The 24,321-nt window shown below is 35.6% G+C and overlaps 3 pseudogenes; all 3 read left to right on the top strand.

Moving 5' to 3' along the window:
- Positions 1 to 7,253: 7,253 nt before the first annotated feature.
- Positions 7,254 to 11,461, top strand: LOC135097114 (cytochrome c oxidase subunit 1-like; annotated as a pseudogene).
- Positions 11,462 to 12,197: 736 nt separating this feature from the next.
- On the top strand, positions 12,198 to 13,618 carry LOC135097115 (cytochrome c oxidase subunit 1-like; annotated as a pseudogene).
- Positions 13,619 to 15,230: 1,612 nt separating this feature from the next.
- Positions 15,231 to 16,120, top strand: LOC135097129 (cytochrome c oxidase subunit 3-like; annotated as a pseudogene).
- The last annotated feature ends 8,201 nt before the right edge of the window (positions 16,121 to 24,321 follow it).

Genomic DNA, 24,321 nt, shown 5'->3' on the forward strand with positions numbered 1-24,321 from the left:
CTAAGACCACTCCAGTTGCCCCATCACCCTTGACCACGCCTAGCACACCCAGGCCTCCCCTAGTCATTCCCAATATGTTGCAGTGCACCCAGTTAGCCCCAGCACGCTCCATCACACCCAGGCCTTCCCCAGTCAGCCCCGCCACGTCCCAGCACACTCAGGTCTCCTCCCAGTCAGCCCCAACACGTCCCATCACACATAGGCCTCCCCCAGACACGTCCCCGCTAGCTTTAAGGATTCCAAACCTTCCGCAATCCTCGCTGTTCCATTTCCTTCTCCCGGAGTTTCTCTTTCCCCGCCATTAACAAACTGTCCACACTGACGCTTAAGTACAGGGCTTATTTTTATGTCTGCTTCGACGACCTTAGTGGTGCAGTGCCTGGGACGACTTACTCCCCACCTGATGTATGCCGCACAGGTAGTTAATTAAGTGGTGAGGCGAGGGGAGGAGAGGAAGGAAAGGAGGAAGGAAGGAAGCAGGGCGTAGTGTAGAGGAGAGTGAAGGGAGGGAAGGAGAAAAGGGGACATTGACGTGAGTGATGTGAGGTGCGAGGAGGAAAGGCGAGGGGAAGAAGTGGTGTGTGGAGATAAAAGGAAACATGAGGGTTAGCAGTGATAGGATAGACGGATGGCGGGTGAGGGAAGACAGGGAAAGAGAGACATGGAGGCAGCGCAAGGAAGGAAGGAAGAAGAGAGGGAAGGAGACAGGGGAAGGACGGCGGCAGAAACACACAGGAGCAGTTTCAGTAGAGTAAACAACAATAACGACGGACAAAGAAAACAAAAACGGAGAAAGACGAGAGGCAAAAGACAAAATCCTCTACTAGTACTATTTTAAACCACTTTGTGATGTAACACTACTTTCATGATGATCAATCTGGTTCTCATGGACGTTTTTCCCACTGACGGTACATAATCTTGTTAAACTATTCTATCATGAAAACGCCATCAAAACCTCTAAGACTTTTACTGGAGTCCCTTAAAGTACTAAAGGCGCCGACACATTTAGGAATGCAGCCCTTGAAAATAGCCTGCCAGGACAGAAGGAAGGACAGAGGAGACACACTCAGACGGTACAACTTAAAGCTACCATAGCACTACTGACACAAAGGTTCATAAAGCGTCCCTGTGACTCCGGAATGCCAGAACCCGGCCGGCTGTTCGTGGATGATCGCGATGCAACGGGGAAGCTGCCACGCTAACTAGTGCAATCAGGAGGACGGCGGAGGTAAAGCGAGGAATCAGACCCTGGGATTAAATGGTACTAATGACTGTCCCTGTACGCCGCCCTACACACACACACACACACACACACACACACACACACACACACACACACACACACACACACAGGAACAAATTATCAAGCTTCACTTCCCTCCATCAGCGGAACATGACGCCAGATTGTCTTCTTACAGAACGCGACAAAAACCTTCCTCACTGTGTCATGAATTATTTCTGGCAATTTCCCGTAATTTACCTGCGTAACAACTACGTGCAGCTTTTAATTAAGGCACCAATGGCAGGTATAAGCGTGGGAGGGTCGGGTAGTGCAGCCCCAGACACCCTAACCCCTACCTTCCTCTCCCGCTTCATCCTCCCCTCTCACTTTTCATATCATGTCCTTTACTCTCCCTCCGGTCTCTCCTGCCTCCCCATTTCAGCTGCTTCCCTCATCCCTTACTGTCTCTCTCCCTGTATCTGTCGCCTCTTCCCCCTCACTCACTGTCTCGTTACCATACACATTCTCCTTCCCTTCACGCAGCTTCATGTCGCCTTCACACACCCTAATGTCACCCTCTGTACACCCTCACGCAATATCGTGTCATTTTTTACATTGTGCTGTTCTTCACTTCTGCTCGCCTAGTCACACACACACACACACATACACACACGCACACACACACACACACACACACACACACACACACACACACACACACACACACACACACACACACACACACACACACACACACCTTTACGTCACTTCAATGCACTCTCATGTCACATACACACCACCATATCATCTTCAAAGATTTCTAATAATTTTCTTTCACTTCTCACCTTCCCAGTTCCGTGGATTCTTAACTCTCACTGTCTCCCACAGTCTCCTCTTTCTTACCTGTAATAAGAGAAGACAAGTGTTAGTCATTACGCCTTTTATAGTAAGAATAGGTAAAAGTAGAAGTTAAACTCAGGAAACACACAAACTTAATGATACTACAGTTATTACAATATTAATAGATACAAGGATGGACATATCAATATAGAAAGAAGAAAAAACGAGAGAGAGAGAGAGAGAGAGAGAGAGAGAGAGAGAGAGAGAGAGAGAGAGAGAGAGAGAGAGAGAGAGAGAGAGAGAGAGAGAGAGAGAGAGAGGAAAAAAAAACATACAAGCCGCTGCTAAAACTCAATTCACTTCAGTCACAAGACATTGCAATATCTATAAAGATGTGGGCGCTGCGAGGCTCCTGAGGGTTAGAGTTAAGAGCATGTGTCCCCTTCTCCATCTTGCCATAGCCGCGAGGGCCGAGCTGCGCCTATAGATAGATAGATAGATAGATAGTTTATTGACCACAGCAACATTACATTGATACAATACTTTATATTTAAAATATGGTCCATCATAATTGTTTAAAATACACATTTGTAATATAATTATTATTTCTAGAATATCTGTTCTCTGTACATAAAAGTTCAATTATCTCGTTCTGAACGTTTCTACATTAACTTAATAAATAGGTACATAAAAAAATAAAATAAAATACTAAAAGTAGTTCTATTCTAATCCTTCCTATTAACAATGAAATTTCTAGAACTATTACTAAATTTCTATGATAAAAGGAAACATAAGTATTACACACATTGAAAACTAATAACTAATTTGGTACCTCACATAAAATCTATTCTAAAATGATTATTCTAAAAAAAAAATACGATAAAAAAAAATCATTAGTCATTTATCAATCGATTAACATTAAATTATCAAAAACATAAGTAAAATATTTAAAAACATAATTAATGACGTTCGTTCTCGAGAGCAAAGAAATAATTCTAAACGACAATAGAAACTTTCTACCTGGTGAAGATATTTCTTAACATGTTAGCTCAATCATATATGTCTAAAATCTGCCTGATTATGTTACATGTAAATTCGTGACTAAATCTGTTACTGAAGATATCTCCAATTGTTGAAAAATTGTGAAGGTTTCGCAGATGTTGAGTGAGTGTGCAATACTGGACAACGTGCACTTCCGTTTGTATGTCTCCACACACACACACCCGTTCCTCTAGGGGCAAGCGGCCGCGTCCTCGCCTACTCCACCTGCCCACCTCCACCGCCAAAGAGTGACTCGACACCCTGAAGCGTGTGAAGGCGACGCGGTCTTTTTCCGGCACTTTTTGTTTCTCCAAATATATAGGATGGGCACACAAACTAGGGTTCATCTCGAGATAGGTTTTGCGTCTGGAGGACGCAACTTGATGTAAATTCCGCTTAAGTTCTCTCATTCCAATACTGACATCATCTAAATCATTATGGATCAGGTCGTAGACATAGTCTTTGGTTCTTTGGTGTTATATCTGGCGGCCATTACTGTCTTAAGCGCCAGTATCAGTGGGTCATCATCCAGCTGTGACCGCTCTATCCAAACACGTTTTAAATATTTCCTTTGTTTTTTCTTTATCACTGTATTGATGGGCGGGTTTCCCGACTCAATGTAGCAGACATCATTACAAACAGTCATCCTTACATCTAACAACGTTTTTAAGGCCCAGTTATACAATTTTACAATAGGTTTTAAGTCTGCATTCAGCCAGGACTCACAGCCGTAAAGGATAGCAGACATTAATGCAGCATCAAATACTCTTTTCTTGACCTGAAATGGTATATCGTTATTTTTCTTAAGGAAAGATACGAACTTGGAGACATGGGCTGCCTTAGCAAGGGCGTGAGTCCTGACTGCCTGGTGAACCGAGCCGTCAGCTGTGAAGGTGGCCCCGAGGTATGAGTACTGCTGGCATCGCAGCACCTCTAACCCCTCCACACGTAGGGGCTCCATATCAGCTGCATTTCCTCCCACTACGAAAAACTTCGTCTTTGCCTCATTGACCTTCATTCCATAATTATCACAGTAAGTTTTCATAAGTCCTATCTTATGCAGCATTCTCTCCCTCGTGGTAGCCAACAATACAGTGTCGTCCATCAGGACGAGAATATGCAGCCAGGAGAGAAACCCATCATCCTCGCAATTATCTTTTATAGACTTGATCAGGTCATTAACAAATACGAGTATAATAAACAAAAGACAAGATGTCGGGGATCCCTGGCGCACTCCCATCGTGGTGGCGAACACAGCAGTGCCCAGCACACTCTCTGTCACGGCGTACATGGCCGCTATGGCCCCCAGCATTACTGCGCCACATCCAAGCCGCCTTAACACTCGCATCAATATATCACGAGGTACGTTGTCATATGCTTTGGAAAAATCAATAAAAGTCACAAATAACTTGAGCTTTTTCTTCCTTGCGTAATCAGTGAGGAGTCTAAGTGTGAGAATATGATCCATACATCCGCGGCCCCGCTGTGCTCCAGCCTGCTCCCTGTACGGTTTGAACCACTGTTCGAGACGACAACACAATACCATATCGTATAACTTGGAAATACTACTCATTACATTAATGGGGATTCGTCACTTCATCTGGAATTAAGGGGTATGTGAATGTGTCATGTACTCGAAGGTCATCACGTAGTATGTCACGGACACTTGCCCCGAACCTTGTGTTCATGTCTCCCATAATAACAACACCACTACACTCACTGTCTACAATTCTTTCATGAATGGCAGCAAAGGAGTAATGGGTGAAATATGGTGAATCGCTCGGGGGAACATAACAAAACCCAAACAAGATTGTAGGCACACAATCCAATTTGAGCCACACCTGGTCGTCTACACTAACGTCTACAGATGAAACAAATTGAGACAAATGGTTTTTAACAAACACAACAGTACCCCCACGATGAGCAAGATTTTTCTGCATTTTTCTATATCCGACATAGCCAGGTAAATTTACATACAGTTCTGTCTTAATCTCGTTTAAGCTTATAATGTCATATTTGGAAATACACTTCAATACATTACATTTCTCTAATTTTGTTCTCGCGCCATTAATATTCCATGATAAAATACTCAAAAAATGTTGCTGTGGTTCTATTAAAAATTCGAGCAGCTCCACTCATCAATAACTATCCCATCTTTATACAACTTGCGTTCTCGAACGTTCAGTGAGATGTTGTAACCTACATTTTCCGGTCGCTCTCGTTCACGCTTTTCCGATTCTCTCAACCTCTTCCATTCTTCCCGCACAGTAGGATGCACGTCCTTCTTAATGAATATCTTCTTATACCGCTCACCAGCCGTCTTGAGGTGCTTAGCCAAGCCCAGCATAGCGTCCCGGTCCTCCCGCGATTCCACAGTGACCAGAATGGGCCGTCGCCGCTCACTTTGGCCAGCACCGGCCGGCCTGCCTAGACGTCGCACTGATTTCACGAGACAAGTAGCCTGCGCCGCTTCCCACACCTTGGTAACCTTTTCGCGATCCGTGGTTGCTCCGTCCAGCGCCTCCTGATCTTCCGGTATTCCCATCACAACCAGATTGCACTCTCTTTCCTTTCTGTCAAGAGACTCCAGGTATCTTTGCTGTTTTGCGATAATGTCAGCTTGTTTGTTTACTTGTTGTTGTAACTCCTGCACCTTTTTATTGATGGCGCTATCAGGTGACATCACGGCCTGCTTCAACGTCACCACCTCCGCCACCAGCTCTGTCAATCTGGCCAAAATTGCTTGTGTTGAATTGCCATCCTGCTGCTGCGCTGCTACTAGTATGTCTACCAGCTCATCTTTATTGATTCTAGTTAACTGGTTTCGCTGCATCTGCAGTAATTCGTTGAGTGTTCTGGACATAATTGAGGCAATGTGACTTCAGTTTGGACACTAACTGGTAACCCAATGACGTCACTTTTTAGCTACTGCGCCTGCGCGGACTTGAGTTGACGACTTGAGGGGGTGGTTTGGGCCTCGCCGGTCAGCTTTTCGTGTCAATAAAAACTTAAGTCCATAAGATTCCACCAACCGGAACATTTGGATGCGTCCTTGACACCTTCATGGACATCTCAGTGATGTTGGGTTCCTCTGAGACTGGTTGAGTCCTTCGAAATCATAGCTTTACCGTGGAGCTTCTAGCGTCTGTTGTTTACACGGCAGCCATGACTCTACACCCCACACACACACACACACACACACACAGAGAGAGAGAGAGAGAGAGAGAGAGAGAGAGAGAGAGAGAGAGAGAGAGAAAGTTTACTACATATTCATGACTTATGTGTCTCTTTGTGTTATCGAAAACCACCCGATAACTGTTGCATATTTGTGTGTATTCGTGTGTGTGTGTGTGTGTGTGTGTGTGTGTGTGTGTGTGTGTGTGTGTTCAATAGTTTCATTTGTGGAATCGGTTTTATCCACTCCTGATGTTCGCAAGCAAGACACAATAGAGGCGAGGTTCACATGCCACACGGCGCCCTTGAGCCCATTGAGCCAGCGAGGAACACACGCAACAACACACTCCACCTGCTGGGTCTTGAGCTGACGCGCCACGACTCCTCAATTTGCAATGTTTTACTCGGGACGGCCAATGCAACTCACGGCATATTGTTTCAGGTGCGGTTCAGATCAAGAGATAAGTAAATAAATAAAATAAATGATAAAAAAAATAAAAGAGGAAAAAAATCATTGTCAGAACCCGACTAATCATCTCTGTGGTTTCTGAAAATAACCCTTGTGGGAACTTAGTGTTTAATAATATGCGCATTCTTTTGATTAAATTCTAGGAGTTAGGAGGCTGAGAGCGCACACCTCTGTCATCGCCGTTCAATAACACTGAATGTGACAAACATTCTCCGCAGACTTGTGCCACGCGACAATCTGAGCAACATTCTGGAGGCGCACACGGGTCTAGATCCGCCTGAAAATCTAACCATTATTCCTTGATGATCAATGATATTCCTTTCACTTAAATAGGTTTTAACGAAAATCCGTTTCAGACAGCAAACATATAGACAAATATGGAAACAGACAAGCAAACAGGCAAATAGGTTTTAACGAAAATCCGTTTCAGACAGCAAACATATAGACAAATATGGAAACAGACAAGCAAACAGGCCTCGGAGTCCCCATCTGGGGAGGGGACCACAAATGTCCCCAGGTCAGACTGCCTTTCTGACGACGACCCTGAGTTTCTTGACACCCCCCTCAAATTTTTCTTCATTAACTTCTGGAACATTCGCGGTCTAAGATCTAATTTTCAATCTGTAGAACAACCCATCTGCTCTTCTAAACCTCATTTTCTTTTCCTCACTCAAACTCAAGTGTCTGAGGCAACTGACAGTAGCCCCTTTTCTGTTCCCTCCTACTTTATCCTCATTTTCGATCCAAAGCCGGATGTTGCGTTTATGTGCGCAATGACTTAACTTGCTCTCGTGCCCACGCTCTTGAATCTTCCGAGTTTTCCACCATCCGGCTACAACTACAGAGTCACTCTCAAACTGAATTTATCTGTGCTGTATATCTCTAACCTAACTTCTCTGACTATAAGAAATTCTTTGACTACTTAACTTCCAAAGTGGAGCACATTCTGACCCTCTTCCCTTTTGCAGAGATCTCCATTCTTGGAGACTTCAATATTCACCACCAGCTTTGGCTTTCCTCCCTCTTCACTGACTATCCTGGTGAACTAGCCTTCAACTTTGCTATCCTCCATGACCTAGAGCAACTGGTGCAACACCCTACTCGTATTCCTGACCATCTTGGAGATACGCCCAACATTCTTGACCTTTTCCTGACCTCTAATCCTTCTGCTTATGCTGTCACCCTCTCTTCTCCGTTGGGCTCCTCCAATCACAATCTCATATCTGTATCTTGTCCTATCGCTCCAATCCCTCCTCAGGATCCCCCTAAGCGAAGGTGCCTCTGGCGTTTTGCCTCTGCTAGTTGGAGGACCTGAGGAGGTATTTTGCTGATTTTCCTTGGAATGACTACTGCTTCTGTGTCAGAGACCCGTCTTTGTGTGCTGAGCGCATAACAGAGGTGATAGTGTCTGGCATGGAGGCGTACATTCCTCACTCTTTTTCTCGACCTAAACCTTCCAAACCTTGGTTTAACACAGTCTGTTCTCGTGTTATACATGATAGAGAGGTGGCCCACCAAAGGTATTTAGACCTTCCATCACCAGAATCTCATGCACTTTATATTTCTGCCCGGAACCAAACCAAGTCTGTTCTCCAACTAGCCAAAAACTCCTTCATTAACAGAATATGTCAAAACCTTTCAAGATTTAACTCCCCTCATGACATCTGGCATCTATCCAAAAATATCTCCAATAACTATGCTTCTTCTTCTTTCCCTTCTTTATTTCAACCAGATGGCACCACTGCTATCACATCTATTTCTAAAGCTGAACTCTTTGCTCAAACCTTTGCTAAAAACTCTACCTTGGACGATTCAAGGCTTGTTCCTCCCTCTCCTCCACCCTCTGACTACTTCATGCGCCCTATTAAAATTCTTCGCAATGATGTTTTCCATGCCCCTGCTGGCCTAAACCCTCAGAAGGCTTATGGACCTGAGACCGCGGAGATTACTTTTTATTAGAGTGAGAAGAAGATAAATATTATATACGAATCTTTAATTATATCAGTTTTCTTAACTAATATATTTTTTAATAAATAAATTTAATTAAAATAAATGCATATATATATATATATATATATATATATATATATATATATATATATATATATATATATATATATATATATATATATATATATATATATATATATATATATATATATATCCCTAAACACTCAGAGAAATACACATTCTATTCATATAAACTTGAAATGTCACTTTAATATTTTGTCCTCTTATATTAATTAGTCTTTCCTATGTATCACTTTCTTTCATTTATTTTTTCTTTCATTTTCTTATTTGTACTACTTTATTTCTAAAGTACTTTTTATTTGATTTTTTTAAATATCTTTTTTATATTAATATAGTGCCTGACTTAAAAGGGTAGCTTTGATAGAGCTAATAATGCATTTCTTATACCTATATTATTTATAGCGAATTTACACTGCTTCTTTAAAGATCAAAACTTTATGTGCGCTATACACCAACAAATAATATTTTCAAAGATAAGCTAACTAAGCTAATGGGCTCATACCTCGTAAATGAAAGCTTCAACCTTTCTCTTTTTAATGACATTTCCAGTTTCCTACCTATTATTTTTCTGTACTTTACTAACAGGTATCTTTTATCATCTATTTCTTCTCCTTCTTGGTTTGGGGCTTGACTCGGGCTAGAACTAAATCTTTTATCATTTATTCCTCTCATTGCAACTAAATTATGCCCGTATCTAACTGAAGCTGCAATTAAATATTTTCTAATTCAAGCTCTAGCATCTACTATCTTAATTCTCTCTCTCTCTCTCTCTCTCTCTCTCTCTCTCTCTCTCTCTCTCTCTCTCTCTCTCTCTCTCTCTCTCTCTCTCTCTCTCTCTCTCTCTCTCTCTCTCTCTCTCTCTATACGAGTATATATATATATATATATATATATATATATATATATATATATATATATATATATATATATATATATATATATATATATATATATATATATATATATATATATATATATATATATATATATATATATATACTCGAATGACTTTTCTTATTCTTTATTTAGTATATCTTTACTTTTAAAATTATGAGCAGGTCCGTTACATTTTTGGCTTCAGCTCCGTTACATTTTTGGCTTCCGCAAGTTATTGACCTCAAGCTTTTATTCTCTTAACAATCCAAAAAATAACTCCTTTGTTTTTAATTCCCTATTTAACCTACTCTTCAAACTTAGTAACCTTAATTACTTTAGCAGCACATAATTCTTCTTTAATTGGAGCCTTAGGTGGCTTAAATGTTACAAAACTACGTAAACTTATCGCCTTCTCTTCAGTTAACCATATATCTTAATACTTATTGTTATATCAATCAGTGATATAATATGACTCATTTACTTAATCTTCTACTCCTTTATTTCAGGCTCTGTGATTATTTTACTCTTTATTACTCAGTCTTCATCAATTTCCGTTATAATAATTCAAAACAAAAGGAAGATTGCCCTAAAACTTCTTTTTTTTTACCAATAAATTTCTTATCTTTAGGTCTTCCTCCCTTTTCAGGATTTACACCTAAATGAATTATAATTCAACTACTCTCTTCTAAAATAATAATTTTCTCTCTTTTAATTCTTCTCTTTCTTAAGTCTTATTACTCTTTATTTCTATCTACGTCTCTTTGTTCCAATATTGCCATTATCATTTCCTTCATTTACCACTTCCCTTAAAATTAAACCACTGGTAACATTTTCTCTTATCTTAATCTTTGTTACTTTCACTAATATGTTTGGAATATGTTTTCCTATTCCATATTTAACCTAGAATTTTAAGTTATATTAAACTAAAGGCCTTCAAAGCCAAAAAAAAAAAAAAAAAATCTTTTGAAATCCTAAATTCCAGTGTTTCCACACATCTTTAGATTTGCAATCTAATATTATTTATATTTTTCTATAGAACCTAATAAGAAAGTTTTTACCTTGTTTTTAGATTTGCAATGTAACGCCTGCACTTTTCAGCCATCTTATTATGCAACGATGATTCTTTTCTACAAATCATAAAGACATTAGTACGCTATTTCATTTTTGGAGCATGGTCTGGTATAGTAGGAACCTCGTTAACTATAATTATTCGAGCCGAATCAGGTCAGCCAGGCACATTTATCGGCAACGATCAAATTTACAGTGTTGTAGTTACCGCCCATGCCTTTGTTATAACCTTCTTCATAGTTATACCAATTATAACTGTAGGATTTGGTAATTGACTAGTCCCTCTTATATAAGGAGCCCCTGATATAGCGTTCCCTCGTATAAGTAACATAAGATTCTGACTTTTGCCTCCTTCTTTAACTCTTCTTCTAATAAGAGGTATAGTGGAAAGAGGAGCTGGTACAGATTGAACTGTTTAGCCTCCTTCAGCAGCAGCTATTGCACATGCAGGAGCATCAGTTGATCTTGGTATTTTTTCTCTTCACCTTGCTGGTGTGTCCTCAATTCTTGGAGCAGTTAGTTTTATAACAACTGTAATTAACATACGATCCTTTGGAATAAGAATAAATCAAATACCTTTGTTTGTATGAACTGTTTTTATTACTGCCATTCTCTTACTTTCATCCTTACCTGTATCAGCAGGAGCAATCACCATGCTTTTAACTAACCGAAATCTTAATACATCTTTCTTTGACCCCGCTGGAGGTGGTGATCCTGTTTTATATCAATATCTATTTTGATTTTTTGGTCACCCTGAAGTTTATATTCTCATTTTACCAGCCTTTGGAGTAGTTTCCCATATTGTAAGACAAGAAATCGGGAAAAAAGAATCATTCGGTGCATTATTATTATTATTATTATTAAACCTAACGGAGAAGGCAGAGTGGGACAAGCGCAAGCGCTATAAGTTGCCAGATGACAACCCCCACCCACCTTGACCGTAGAAAGAAGAAAGGAAAAGCAATTAGCACAATAGTAGGATGAAATCAGAGCAGGAGGAGAAAATAGGTTAAACAATTATAAAGAACGCCTCAACGAACTGAGAATTATTAAAACTCACAAAAAAATTCAACAAAAAAATCAACAATTCTGACTTATTTAATATATGTCAGACAACACGAGTAAATGTAGTATAACTACTTAAAACTTGATGGTATAAAATCACAGGTATAGTTACATAATTTATCACAGGTATAGCTGCAAAAGCAACCAGAGTTTAATTGACTAGACTCTTCAAGATTTTGTTCGAAGCAGACTTGAATTTTTGCACATCACTCGCAGTGCATGTGCCCTCGTCAAGCATGTTCCAAAGTCTTACAGCACAAGGAACAAAGCTTCGCTGAAACTGACTGGTGTGACACCTAACCTGCTGTAAGCAGCGCGCATGTGAATTTGACGCAAGTCGAGTGTTTCTGGTGGGCACAAATGCGTTTGGGATGGAGGCATTCAGCGGGTGAAACTGGTTGGCATGGATCTTATATAGCATGCAGACACTGCTGACATTGCGTCGGTGACCAAGATCCCAAGCTGCTTCGCCACCAAAGAGGAACCTAGCGGAGGAGACAACTCTGTCAATGAGACGGAGGTGGGACACAGCTGCGGAAGACCACACAGGAGCACAATACTCCAGCAGTGGAAGAATAAAACACCGGAAGCAGCTGGCAGAGATAGACTGGTCACCAAAAATCCGGTAAGCCTTCCTCACAACGCCAAGCTTTTGCGAGGCAGAACTGACAAGACGCCTGATGTGCCGTTCAAAAGACAGTTTTGAGTCGAATCTGACACCCAAAATATCAAGCTCATCACATACTGTCAGAGGCGCGCCATCAACAAGCAGAGGGCCGTGAAGGGGATTTAGCGTGCGAGAGCGTGAAATACACAAGCATTTTGATTTTGATGCATTCAGTTTCATGTTCCAGGTGCGACACCAGTCAGATATACGTCTGAGATCCTCATTCAGGGATGTACTAACATCAAGACGTGAATTCGGTGACTCAACAGTAGCAACAAGTGTCACATCATCTGCATATCCGTAAATAGGATTACTAGTGATTTGTAGTAGATCGGAAGTGTAGACATTAGGTATGATCTGTGCTATAATGGCTACTGGAATTTCAAGATTTATCCTCTGAGCTCACCATATATTTACAGAAAGTATAGTCGTTGATACACGAGCTTACTTCACATCAGCCACAAAAATTTCTGCTGTTCCTACAGGTATTAAAATTTTCAGATGACTTAGAACCCTACTTGCAACACAAATTAACTATAGTCCCTCGATATTGTGAGCTTTAGGCTTTATTTCTTTATTTACTGTTGGAGGTTTAACAAGTGTTGTCCTGGCAAATTCATCAATTGATATTATTGTTCATGATACTTATTACGTTGTAGCTCATTTTCATTATGTTTTATCTATAGGGGCTGTACTCGGTATTTGTGCAGGTATTGCACATTGATTCCACCTTTTTAAAGGCTTATCACTTAACCCTAAATGAATAGGAATCCACTTTACTGTCATATTCATCGGTGTAAATATCACTTTCTTCCCTCAACATTTCATAGCACTTAACGGAATACCTCCACGTTACTCTGATTACCCGCCGATATTTCATGGAAGAAACCTATGGAACAAACAATATTTCATGTTGCCTACGCAACAATATCCTATGGAAGAAACAATATTTCATGTTTCCTACGCAACATGAAATATTGTTTCTTCCAAAGGATCTATAGTATATCTTGTTGCTATATTAATTTTTATAATTATCATTTGAGAAGCTTTAATTTCTAATCGTCCTGTTCTATTCTCCCCTTTCCTGCCTCTTCAGTTGAATGAAACCACTCACACCCACCCGCTGATCACTCATATAGAAATTCCACTTACTGCTAACTTCTAAAATGGCAGAAAGATGTATAGGATTTAAGCTCCTACTAAGAAGATTTATTTATCTTCTTTTAGAAAATACATTTATTAATGTCAACATGAAGTTTTCTAGGCCTTCAAGACGAAGCTTTCCCTTTAATGGAACAATTCATCTTTATCCATGATCACATTATAGTTGTTCTTATTATAATCATTACCTTTGTGGGATATATATTAGCATCACTTCTCAGAAACTCTCTTTTTAATCTATTTATATTAGAACATCAAACTATTGAATTATTTTGATTTTCATTGCTCTCCCTTCTCTGCGACTTTTATACCTTCTTGATGAAGTTAATAATCCTTCCATTTCTCTTAAAACTGTCGGTCATCAATGATATTGAAGTTATGAATACTCTGACTTTCTTAATGTAGAATTTCATTCTTATATAACTCCTACTAATGAACTAGACTTTTCTGGATTTCGTCTCTTACATGCAGATAATCGAACTGTTCTTCCAATAAATACACAAATTCGTATTGTAATCACCGCAGCGGATGTCATTCACTCTTGAACTGTCCCAGCCTTAGGTGTAAAAGCAGACGCTATTCCTGGTTGACTTAATCAAACTAGATTCATAATATCTCGTCCAGGATTATTTTATAGTCAATGATCAGAACTTTGTGGTGCTAATCATAGATTTATACCTATTGTGATTGAAAGTGTAAACACGATTTTTTCTAAATTGAATTTCTTCATATTCTGACTCACCCGATGACTGAAAGTAAGTGTAGGTCTTTTAAACCTATTATAGTATTGCGCCTACTTCTGGTGACAAGAAATTACTTAAATTTTAATATCAATTTATCATGTTAAAGTTATCTCCTAAGATATTTCTTAATGCCTAAAATAGCTCCTTTGCTTCGACTTTATCTTTATTTCTCTTTTTCTGTTATCATTAATTATTTTCATATCCTTAAATTATTTTTTTTCTGTACCTTTTGAAAAAAAAAAAATTCTAAGATCACTGAGCCTTATCTAATCCTACAATCTTCTTGAAAATTATAGCTAATTTATTCTCAATTTTTTAACCTTCTTCAAGAATCTTAAACTTTTCATTAAACTGAATTTCCACTTTTGTAGGGCTCCTATTTATTCCTTACCTTAACTGAGCTTCTCCTTCACGATGATCTCTATGCTGAAGTGAAATTATTTGTACTTTACACAAAGAATCTAAAGCCCTTTTAACTTCATATTCTTTAGGTTCAACTATATTTTTCGTTGCTTTGTTTTCTTTAGTTCTTTATAACATTTTTAAGGTTTATTGCCTTACATTTTTACAAGATCTAGACACACAGCAATAACCTTAGCACTTTCATTGCCCTCATGAGTAACTTTAATACTTAGAGGCTGAATTAACCACACTCAACATATATTCGCTCATTTAGTTCCTCAAGGAACTCCTGTCCTTGTACCATTTATAGTTTTAATTAAAACTATCAGAAACATTACTTTACCCGGGACTTTAGCTGTGCGATTAGCAGCTAATATAATTGCAGGCCATCTTTTTTTAACCTTATTAGCTAATACTGGACCATCTATAACATCCTCATTTCTTTTATCTATTCATATTTTTTTTTTTTTCTCAGATTTTACTATTAACCTTAGAATGAGCTGTTGCAATTATTCAGTCCCAAGTTTTTGCTGTCTTACGAACTCTTTACACCAGAGAAATTAACTAATGACATCATCTCACGGTTTTTACCATTTAGAAGATATAAGACCACGGCCTTTAACTGGTTCTATTAGGGCAATAATATTAAATACAGGTTTAATGAAATGATTTCACCAGTATAACAATTTTTTTTCTTTTTTTTTTGTTATTAAGACTTGTTGCTATTCTCCTTACCATATATCAAAGATGACGTGATATTACTGGAGAGGGTACATTCCAAGGACTCCATACCTCTGTAGTAGTAAAAGGCTTACGATGGGGAATAACTATATTTATTGCCTCAGAAGTATTCTTCTTTTTTTTTTTTCATTTTCCTGAGCTTTTTTTTTTTCATAGTAGATTAGCCCCAACGATTGAAATTGGGATAAATTGACCTCCTTACGGTATTCAACCTTTCAACCCATTTCAAATTTCCTTATTAAACACTACTATTCTTTTGTCTTGAGGAACTACCGTAACTTGAGCTCATCATGCTATTATAGAATCTAGTCATAGGCAAGCCATTCAAAGACTAGGCCTTACAATTGTTTTAGGATACTCTTCTTCAAGCTTTCAAGTATTTTTGAGGCTCCTTTCACTATTGTTGACTCCGCGTTTGGCTCTACTTTTTTTTTTTTTTTGTAGCTACAGGCTTCATGGTCTTCATGGAATTATTGGAACCTCATTTCTACTTTTTTTATTTTTTTGTGTCAATATTTTGTCACTTTTCATGTAATCGTCATGTTGGATTCGAAGCAGCCGCATCATACTGACACTTTGTTGAGATAGTTTGATTATTCCCTTACGTCTTTATTTACTGATGAGGAGGCTATTTTTTTTAATATATAAAGTATATCCAATCAGAAAGTCTAGAATGCCTAGAAAAATAATTCTTGCAATACTTTATTTTGTATTTTTACTAACTTTAATTATTTGTTATATTTTTATAACCTTAGTATCCCAAATAAAAAAAAAATATCAACCGAAAAAAAAAATTCTCCTTATGAATGTGGATTTAATCCTAAAGGTTCAGCTTCGATTTTTTTTCTAATTGCTGTAATTTTTTTTTTTTTTTTTTTTTAGAGATTACATTACTTTTAGCTTCAGCATCAATTTTTTTTTAACATTACTGAAGTATTTTCTTGATTGTTTACTAGAGCTCTCTTCTTATTTTTCTCTTAGGCCTTTACTACGAGTGAGTACAGGGAACTTTAGAAGGATCTGATTAATACTTTAAGACCACAGTCAAATTGTATGACATATGAGTTGCATTCATAAAGTGTTTTAGTAAACTGGTTTTATTAAATTTTATCTATTAGAAAGCGAAATTATCACATTTAGTTTCGACCTAAACTTTGGCCTTTAAGCCTCTAATAATTATGATTCAAACCAAAACAAAGGTACGTTACTGTTAAAAACAAGATTGAAGTAATTCTTCTAATCAAGATGGAACATTATGACAAAAAGAAAAACTTCTAACTTTTTTTAAGCCGTTGAACTCCGTTGATGTTCCTATATTTATAGTGTAAGTAACACGTTACATTTTATTATAAAGCTGAAATATTTTTCTAAAAATACCATATTATTTTTTATTTTTTTTTTTTTTACCTTAAACTCAAAGTAAATATTACATCATAAGCGCCACAAGCTAACAATTTGAATATACTTACAAGACTTTCCGTCTACCTTTGCAGCTTCAAAGCGATATTCTTTTAAATTATATAAATTTAAATTAAAAAAAACTGTAAAAATAATAATTACAATTACAGATACTTTTATAAACACTTTAATTGTTTAACTGTAAAGAATTAAAAATATAGAAAAATATATGAAAATAAATACTATAAACCTTGTCCCCCATAAAACTCAAATCAACCTTTATCGGCTACTTTTCCTAAACCTGACCCTGTCTTCAATCTGTTTTCCCTTAATTTTAAAGTACTCAGTAAAGATACAAGCCATATTGATCCTATTATTACAACTGAATTATAGTTATTTTCTCTTTTTAATGTGTAATTTACTCTAGTTAGATTTAGTATATAACCTACTAAACCTCCTAAAATCCTTACTGCTAATATTATTATTTTCATTATTGTCCTTAAACAAATTATCTAATATTCTGGAAACAATCTTCATCTTAATGGGGATCCTCCTAAGATAGCTCCTAATCCTAAAATTCTTACTGAGTTAGTTATTAAAAACTCCTCATCCGAAAGATTAGTGATACATCTCAAATTATATTCTCCTGAAAGAGAATAAAGAATTAAACGCAAAGTGTACATTACTGTCAATCCTGTTGCCATCACATATAAGAACAATGCAATAAAACTGACTCATCTTATAAAAGCAACTTCTAAAATTGTATCCTTTGAATAAAATCCTGTTATAAAAGGGAATTCGCATTGAGCTAAGTTGGCTACAGTTATGCATGATACTGTCAGAGGCATAAGTTTAACTAAATTTCCTGTAAGTCGAATATCCTGATAACCAGCCACTCTATGAATTACAACACTAGCACATATAAAAAAGTAAAGCTTTAAACAAAGCAAGACTCAGTAAATGAAAAAAAGCCAGATCCGTATAACCTAAAGATAAAGTTCTTAATATAACTCCTACTTGACTTAATGTTGATAAAGCAATAATTTTTTTGAGATCATACTCAGAATTTGCTCCTAGTCCCGCTATAAATATTGTCAAACATGAAGTAATCAACAATACTCTTTGAACGACAGATCCCTCTGAAGCAGCTCTAAATGGAATTATTAAATAAACCTCAGCAGTCACTAGTGTTGAAGAATGAACTAAAGCTGAGACAGGTGTTGGAGCCGCTACAGCAGCCGCCAGTCACGCAGAAAAAGGAATTTGAGCCCTTTTATTTATTGCTGAAATAAATAAGAATAAATAAATAAAACAAAAAAAAATAATAATAATAATGATGATAATAATAATAATAATAATAATAATAATAATAATAATAATAATAATAATAATAATAATAATAATAATAATCTCTCGTCTATATAATACCTTTAAAACAAAAAATTTCACCCTCCTAATCTTCTCATTAATCTAGTTCTCAATAAAATTGCTACATCACCTACACGGTTTGAAGGAATAGTTAATATTCCTGCGTTTGCAGACTTTTCATTCTGATAATAAATTACTAAGGCATGAGTCACTAATCCCAATCTATCTCAACCCAATAAAAGTCTGATTGAATTAGGTCTTAATACTATAAACCTTATAGAAAGAATGAAAGCCAAAACAAGATATATAAATCGATTAAAAGTCTTATCATCGGCTATACAACTCCCTCTATAAAAAATAACTCTGCCAGAAATTACAAACACAAATCTCATAAATAATAAAGAGATCCAATCTAAAACCAAAGTAAATACAATCACCCTTCTTATTAACCTAAAAGTTCTCTTTCAGTTACATCTATAGTACCTCTTTCAGTTTTTGCCAGTGCTAAAGTCCCACAAATAGCTGAACAAAACCACTATTCTAATTTCATGTAGAGAAATTTTCCAAATCACTCTTTTAATTATTTAAAAAAAATTAAGTTATTAATAAAGCTCTATTTATAATTATTACATTTAAAGGAAATCAATATAAAAAAAATTTTCAGATACTCTCTAACTTTTCCTGAACAACATGAATATAAAGTTATAAAAAACCCCATGCTGTCTCAATCTATATATGTATAAAGTGTAACTTGCACAAAAAAAAAAAAAAAAAAGAGAGAGATAGTAGTCTAAGTCCTACAATAGAAATCTTTCTTCAGCTCAAAACTGTTAAGATTAATATAATCTCTGGTGCTACATTTAAGGAAGGTGGTCTGGCCATATTCCTTGCTCTTAGTAAAAATCATCATAGTCCTATTCTAGGTATAAATGCTAATAATTCTTTATTGACTATCAGTCTTCGTCTTCCAGTACGTTCATAAACTATATTAGCTAAGCAAAGTAAACCAGAGGAACATAAACCATGTCCAACTATCAATATTACACTTCCAGGTAATCCCCATCAACTAAAAATTACAATCCCACATAACACTAACCTTATGTGTACAACAGAAGAATAAGCAATTGAACACTTTATGTCTACTTGTCGTATACGCATTAAACTAATATAATCTCCTCCTACAATTCCTAAACTGACTCAAAGTCAACAAAATTCTTTATTTACTTCTTGAAACATTACAAATACTCGAATTAAACCATAACCTCCTAATTTTAGTAAAACTCCTGCTAAAATTATAGAACCTGCAACAGGTGCTTCAACGTGAGCCTCTGGCAACCATAAATGGAATATAAAGATAGGTCATTTAACCAAAAATGCCAAAACAGTTCTTACATACCAAAATCTATATAAATAATCTACTCCTTCTATAGGAACCCTTAAGCTTATAGTTAATCTCCCTGTCATTAAATAATAAACAAAGACACCAATAAAGATAAAGAAAATGCTAAAGTATAGAAAAAAGTATATAGATTCCTGCCTGTACACGCTCAGGTTGATACCCTCAACCTAGAATCAAAATTAATGTTGGAATTAAAGAAACCTCAAATCTAATATAAAATATTAAATAATCTACAGAAGGAAAAGTTAATATTAAAAAAGATAATAACATAATATTTCTAATAATAAATCTTTCACTAAAATTTCCTAAATTCTTGATTTTCTGACTAGAAATTACAATTAAAGAAACAATTTAAATCTTTTATAGAATTAAAGTATATCTAATATAATCTAATCCCAATCTAAATCCTATATTAAAAAAGAAAAAAATATGATAACTTATACTAATTAAAAATCCAAAAAAAATAAATAAATAAATCCACCTGAACTGTCTTTCATTCATTATTAAACTTTATCAATATAATTAAAGGAATTATAAATTTTATCATTCCAATAAATAAAATATCTTAAAAACATAATTTCCATGGCTTCGTACTACTAAAATCAATATAGTTAAACCTAAAGACCCCTCACACGCAGCCAACGTGAAAAAAAAATAAAGAAAAATAAATTTATCTCTCCACTAAAGTCAACTGCGTTCTTATAAGCCAAAAAAAATCCAAGCATTGTAAACTCAAGACTTAACAAAGAATTTAATATATGCTTATTGCACGTAATGAACCCTCAAACCCCACAAAAAATTATAACTATAGGAACAAAAATCATTATACTTCTAAAACTTACCATTAGTAATAGCTTAACTTAAAACCTTGGTCTTGTAAACCAATAATGAAATTTTTTTTTCTTAAAACTTCAAAGAAAAAGAGAAGATTTCTTTATCTTTAATTCCCAAAACTAATATTTTATTTAAACTTTTCTTTGATATGACCTTTCTTTTTATTCCCTTCATTTTAGTTTTATCTGTATCATTTACACGGTTAATTCATCCTTTACCTATAGGTTTAACCTTGTTAATTCAAACCATCCAATTTCTCCTTCAGCCGGATTAACAACATACACTTACTGATTCTCATATATTCTCTTTATAATTTTCTTAGGAGGTATACTTGTATTATTCATTTATATTACATCTTTAGCTTCTAATGAGTCATCCTCATTCTCATCCTCTTATTCCACCTTCCTTATTTCCATCCTTCTTCTCTTAATTTTTTTTCCACTTACTCTTTTCTGAGATCCCTTGCTAAACGAAGCTGTAACCAACTCTCCTTTATCATCTCTCAATTTAGAATCATGAAATGTTTTTATTATTAGATGAATCTGTAGTTCTAATTTGATAATTTTCACCATTTATCATCCTTTATCTACTCTTAACTTTAATTGTAGTGGTAAAAATTACTAATAAATTTAAAGGACTCTTACGACTCTCTCCTTAGTGACAACACCTCTCTGAAAATGTCACCTTTTATTTAAAATTGTCAACAACTTTCTAGCTGATATACACCTACCTTCAAATATTTCAACTTTTTGAAACTATGGATCATTGCTAGGATTGTGTCTTGTCATCCAAATTGCTGCCGGTTTATTCGTAGCTATACATTACACTGCTCACTTTGATCCAGCATTCTCTAGAGTAGCCCATGTCTGCTGAGACGTACACTGTGGCTGACTTCTCCGAACTGTACATACCAATGGAGCATCATTTTTCTTTATCTGTCTGTATATTCATATTGGACCAGGTATTTATTATGGATCCTATATAATCTTCCATGCTTGAATAGTTGCAGTAGTGATTTTGTTTATAGTTATAGCAACAGCTTTTTTTAGGTTATGTTCTCCCTTGACGGCAGATGTCATTCTGGGGAGCTACTGTTATTAATCATCTTTTTTTTTTTTTTTTCAGCTATTCCCTACATTGGTACAGATTTAGAACAATAAATCTGAGGAGGATTTTCAGTAGATAATGCCACACTAACTCGATTTTTCACCTTTCATTTCGTCCTTCCTTTCATTATTGCCGCTATAACTATTATTCATATTTTTTTTCTCCATCACTCAGGTGCTAATAACCCCCTAGGTGTATCAAGACAGTTAGAAAGTACCTTTTCATCCTTATTTTACATTTAAAGACATTGTTGGATTCATTGTTATATTTACACTTTTACTTATTCTGTCCCTTCTTAATCCTTATTTGTTAGATCATGATAACTTTATTAGAGCTAATCCTCTAGTTACTCCTGCCCATATTCAACCACAATGATATTTCTTGTTCGCATGTGCACTCCGATCTATTCCAAATAAGCTTGGAGGGGTAATCGCTCTAGCTGCCTCAGTAGCAATCATTATAATTTTACCTTTCACTCATACATCAAATTTTCGCAGATTAACTTTTTATCCTTTAAATTAATTTATATTTAGAATTTTGGTTTCAGTATTGATTCTACTTACTTGAATTGGACCTCGACCCGTTCAAGAACCCTATGTTCTTACAGGCAAAATTTTAACTCTCATTTTTTTTCTTTTATTATCAATCCCCTCCTACTCATAAGATGACATAATTTATTAAAATGATCGTCTAGCTTATTTAAAACAGACTTTGAAAGTAGCAGAAAAGGAAAAATATTCTTAACGATTGTGTTAACATATTATTTTAATTATATTTATAAATTAGATACAAAACAAAGATTTTACCCCAATAAAAAACAATAAATAACTGATAGAAACTGGAAGAAATTTTTTTCAAGCTAAATACATCAATTTATCGTATCGAAGCCGAGGTAAACTTCCTCGAACTCACACAAAAATGAATGCCAAAAATATAGACTTTAAATGAAATATTTTCCTGCAAGGTCTTCCTAAAAACACAATAACGAAAAGAACTCTTATAAAAAGAATTTTTTGAATATTCTGCTATAAAAATTAAAGCAAATCCCCCTCTCCTATATTCCGTGTTGAACCTCGAAACTGACCCTGATTCTCCTTCTGTAAAATCAAAAGGTGTCCGGTTAGTTTCCGCTAAACAAGAAGCAAACTAAATTAACCTCAAAGGTAACGATAAAAATATGAAGCAAATATAACATTGATATTTAACAAATAACTCTTCACAAAAGCCACTCCTGCCAAAACACAAATGATTAAAACTAAGTAAATTACAATCTCCACTAATAACACAAAACAATTACATTCAGTTGTTTTACTATTTATAACATGTATTCTATTTAACTAGATCCTAAATCCAGCACATATTATCTGGCTAAATAGTATTTCAATTATACAAAAAATTTTAATTACTTAATCCTTTCGTACTACTTTTTTTTTTCTAAATTCCAGAAGATAGAAACCGACCTGACTCTCGCCGGTCTGAACTCAAATCATGTAAAAAATTAAAGGTCGCACAGACCTTCTTTTATAGCTGCTGCACTATAAACACATTTTGATTCAACATCAAGGTCGCAAACTTATTTTTTGATAAGGACTCACAAAAATAAAAATAAATAAATAAATAAAAATAAATAAATAAATAAATAAATAAATAAATAAATAAATAAATAAATAAATAAAATTACGCTGTTATCCCTAAAGTAACTTGATGTTGTAATCCTTAATATAAGGATCACTTACAAACTGTAATCACATATAATTGTCCAATTACAATAGCAGTTATTTTCATTTATACCCTTAGCGCCCCAACCAAATAAACCTTTTAAGTCTGTTTTTATTATTTTTAATTCATCAAACTTATTAAGTTTATAAAGCTTTATAGGGTCTTATCGCCTCTCTAGAAAATCTAAGCCTTTTCACTTAGAAGTTAAATTCAATTTTGATAAAAGAGACAGACTTTTCTTTGTCCAACCATTCATACAAGTTTCCAATTAACAAACTGATGATAATGCTACCTTTGCACGGTCAACACACCGCGGCTATTGAACATTTCATGTCAGTGAGCAGGCTGCACCAGTGCCCTTCCTACATAAAAAAAAAAAATAAAAAAAACTCAGAAAGACATGTTTTTGATAAGCAGGCAAGAAATAATCTTTGTCGAATTCCTTTTTTATTCCATTATTTTATTATAATTAATTATCTTTATTTTATTTTTCTCAAATCATTCTACATATTCATTCCACTAATACACTCATTATTTCTTAAAAATTTACGTTAGATTCAATATTCTAGTACTTTATCAACGACATAAATAAATTATTTTATTTCTCCTAAATCTAAATTAGAACACTTTAATTTCATAGCTACTTTTAAGCCTAAAAAAACATTATTTAAATTTTTTTGTCCTATTGATTAATTTTATTAGTGCTAAGAAGCTCGTCCCTCCTAGTCTTAAATATATAATAAACCTTTTGAACGCAACAGAAACTAACTTTAGGTGTGCTTTGATTCTCGTATCCAGGCTCACTTTCCAGTAAGCCTGCTGTGTTACGACTTGTCTCATCTTAATAATGAAAGCGACGGGCGATATGTACATGCTTTACACCTTACATCTAGCAAGCATGTTAAACTTACTTTACAATCAAATCCTCCTTCTAATTAACCTTTAAATTCATTTTCCCTACTAAATAAAATTTATCGTAACCCATTTTAACTTAAG

This window comes from Scylla paramamosain, unplaced genomic scaffold (assembly GCF_035594125.1).
Source record: "Scylla paramamosain isolate STU-SP2022 unplaced genomic scaffold, ASM3559412v1 Contig12, whole genome shotgun sequence".
Classification (NCBI taxonomy): Eukaryota; Metazoa; Arthropoda; class Malacostraca; order Decapoda; family Portunidae; genus Scylla; species Scylla paramamosain.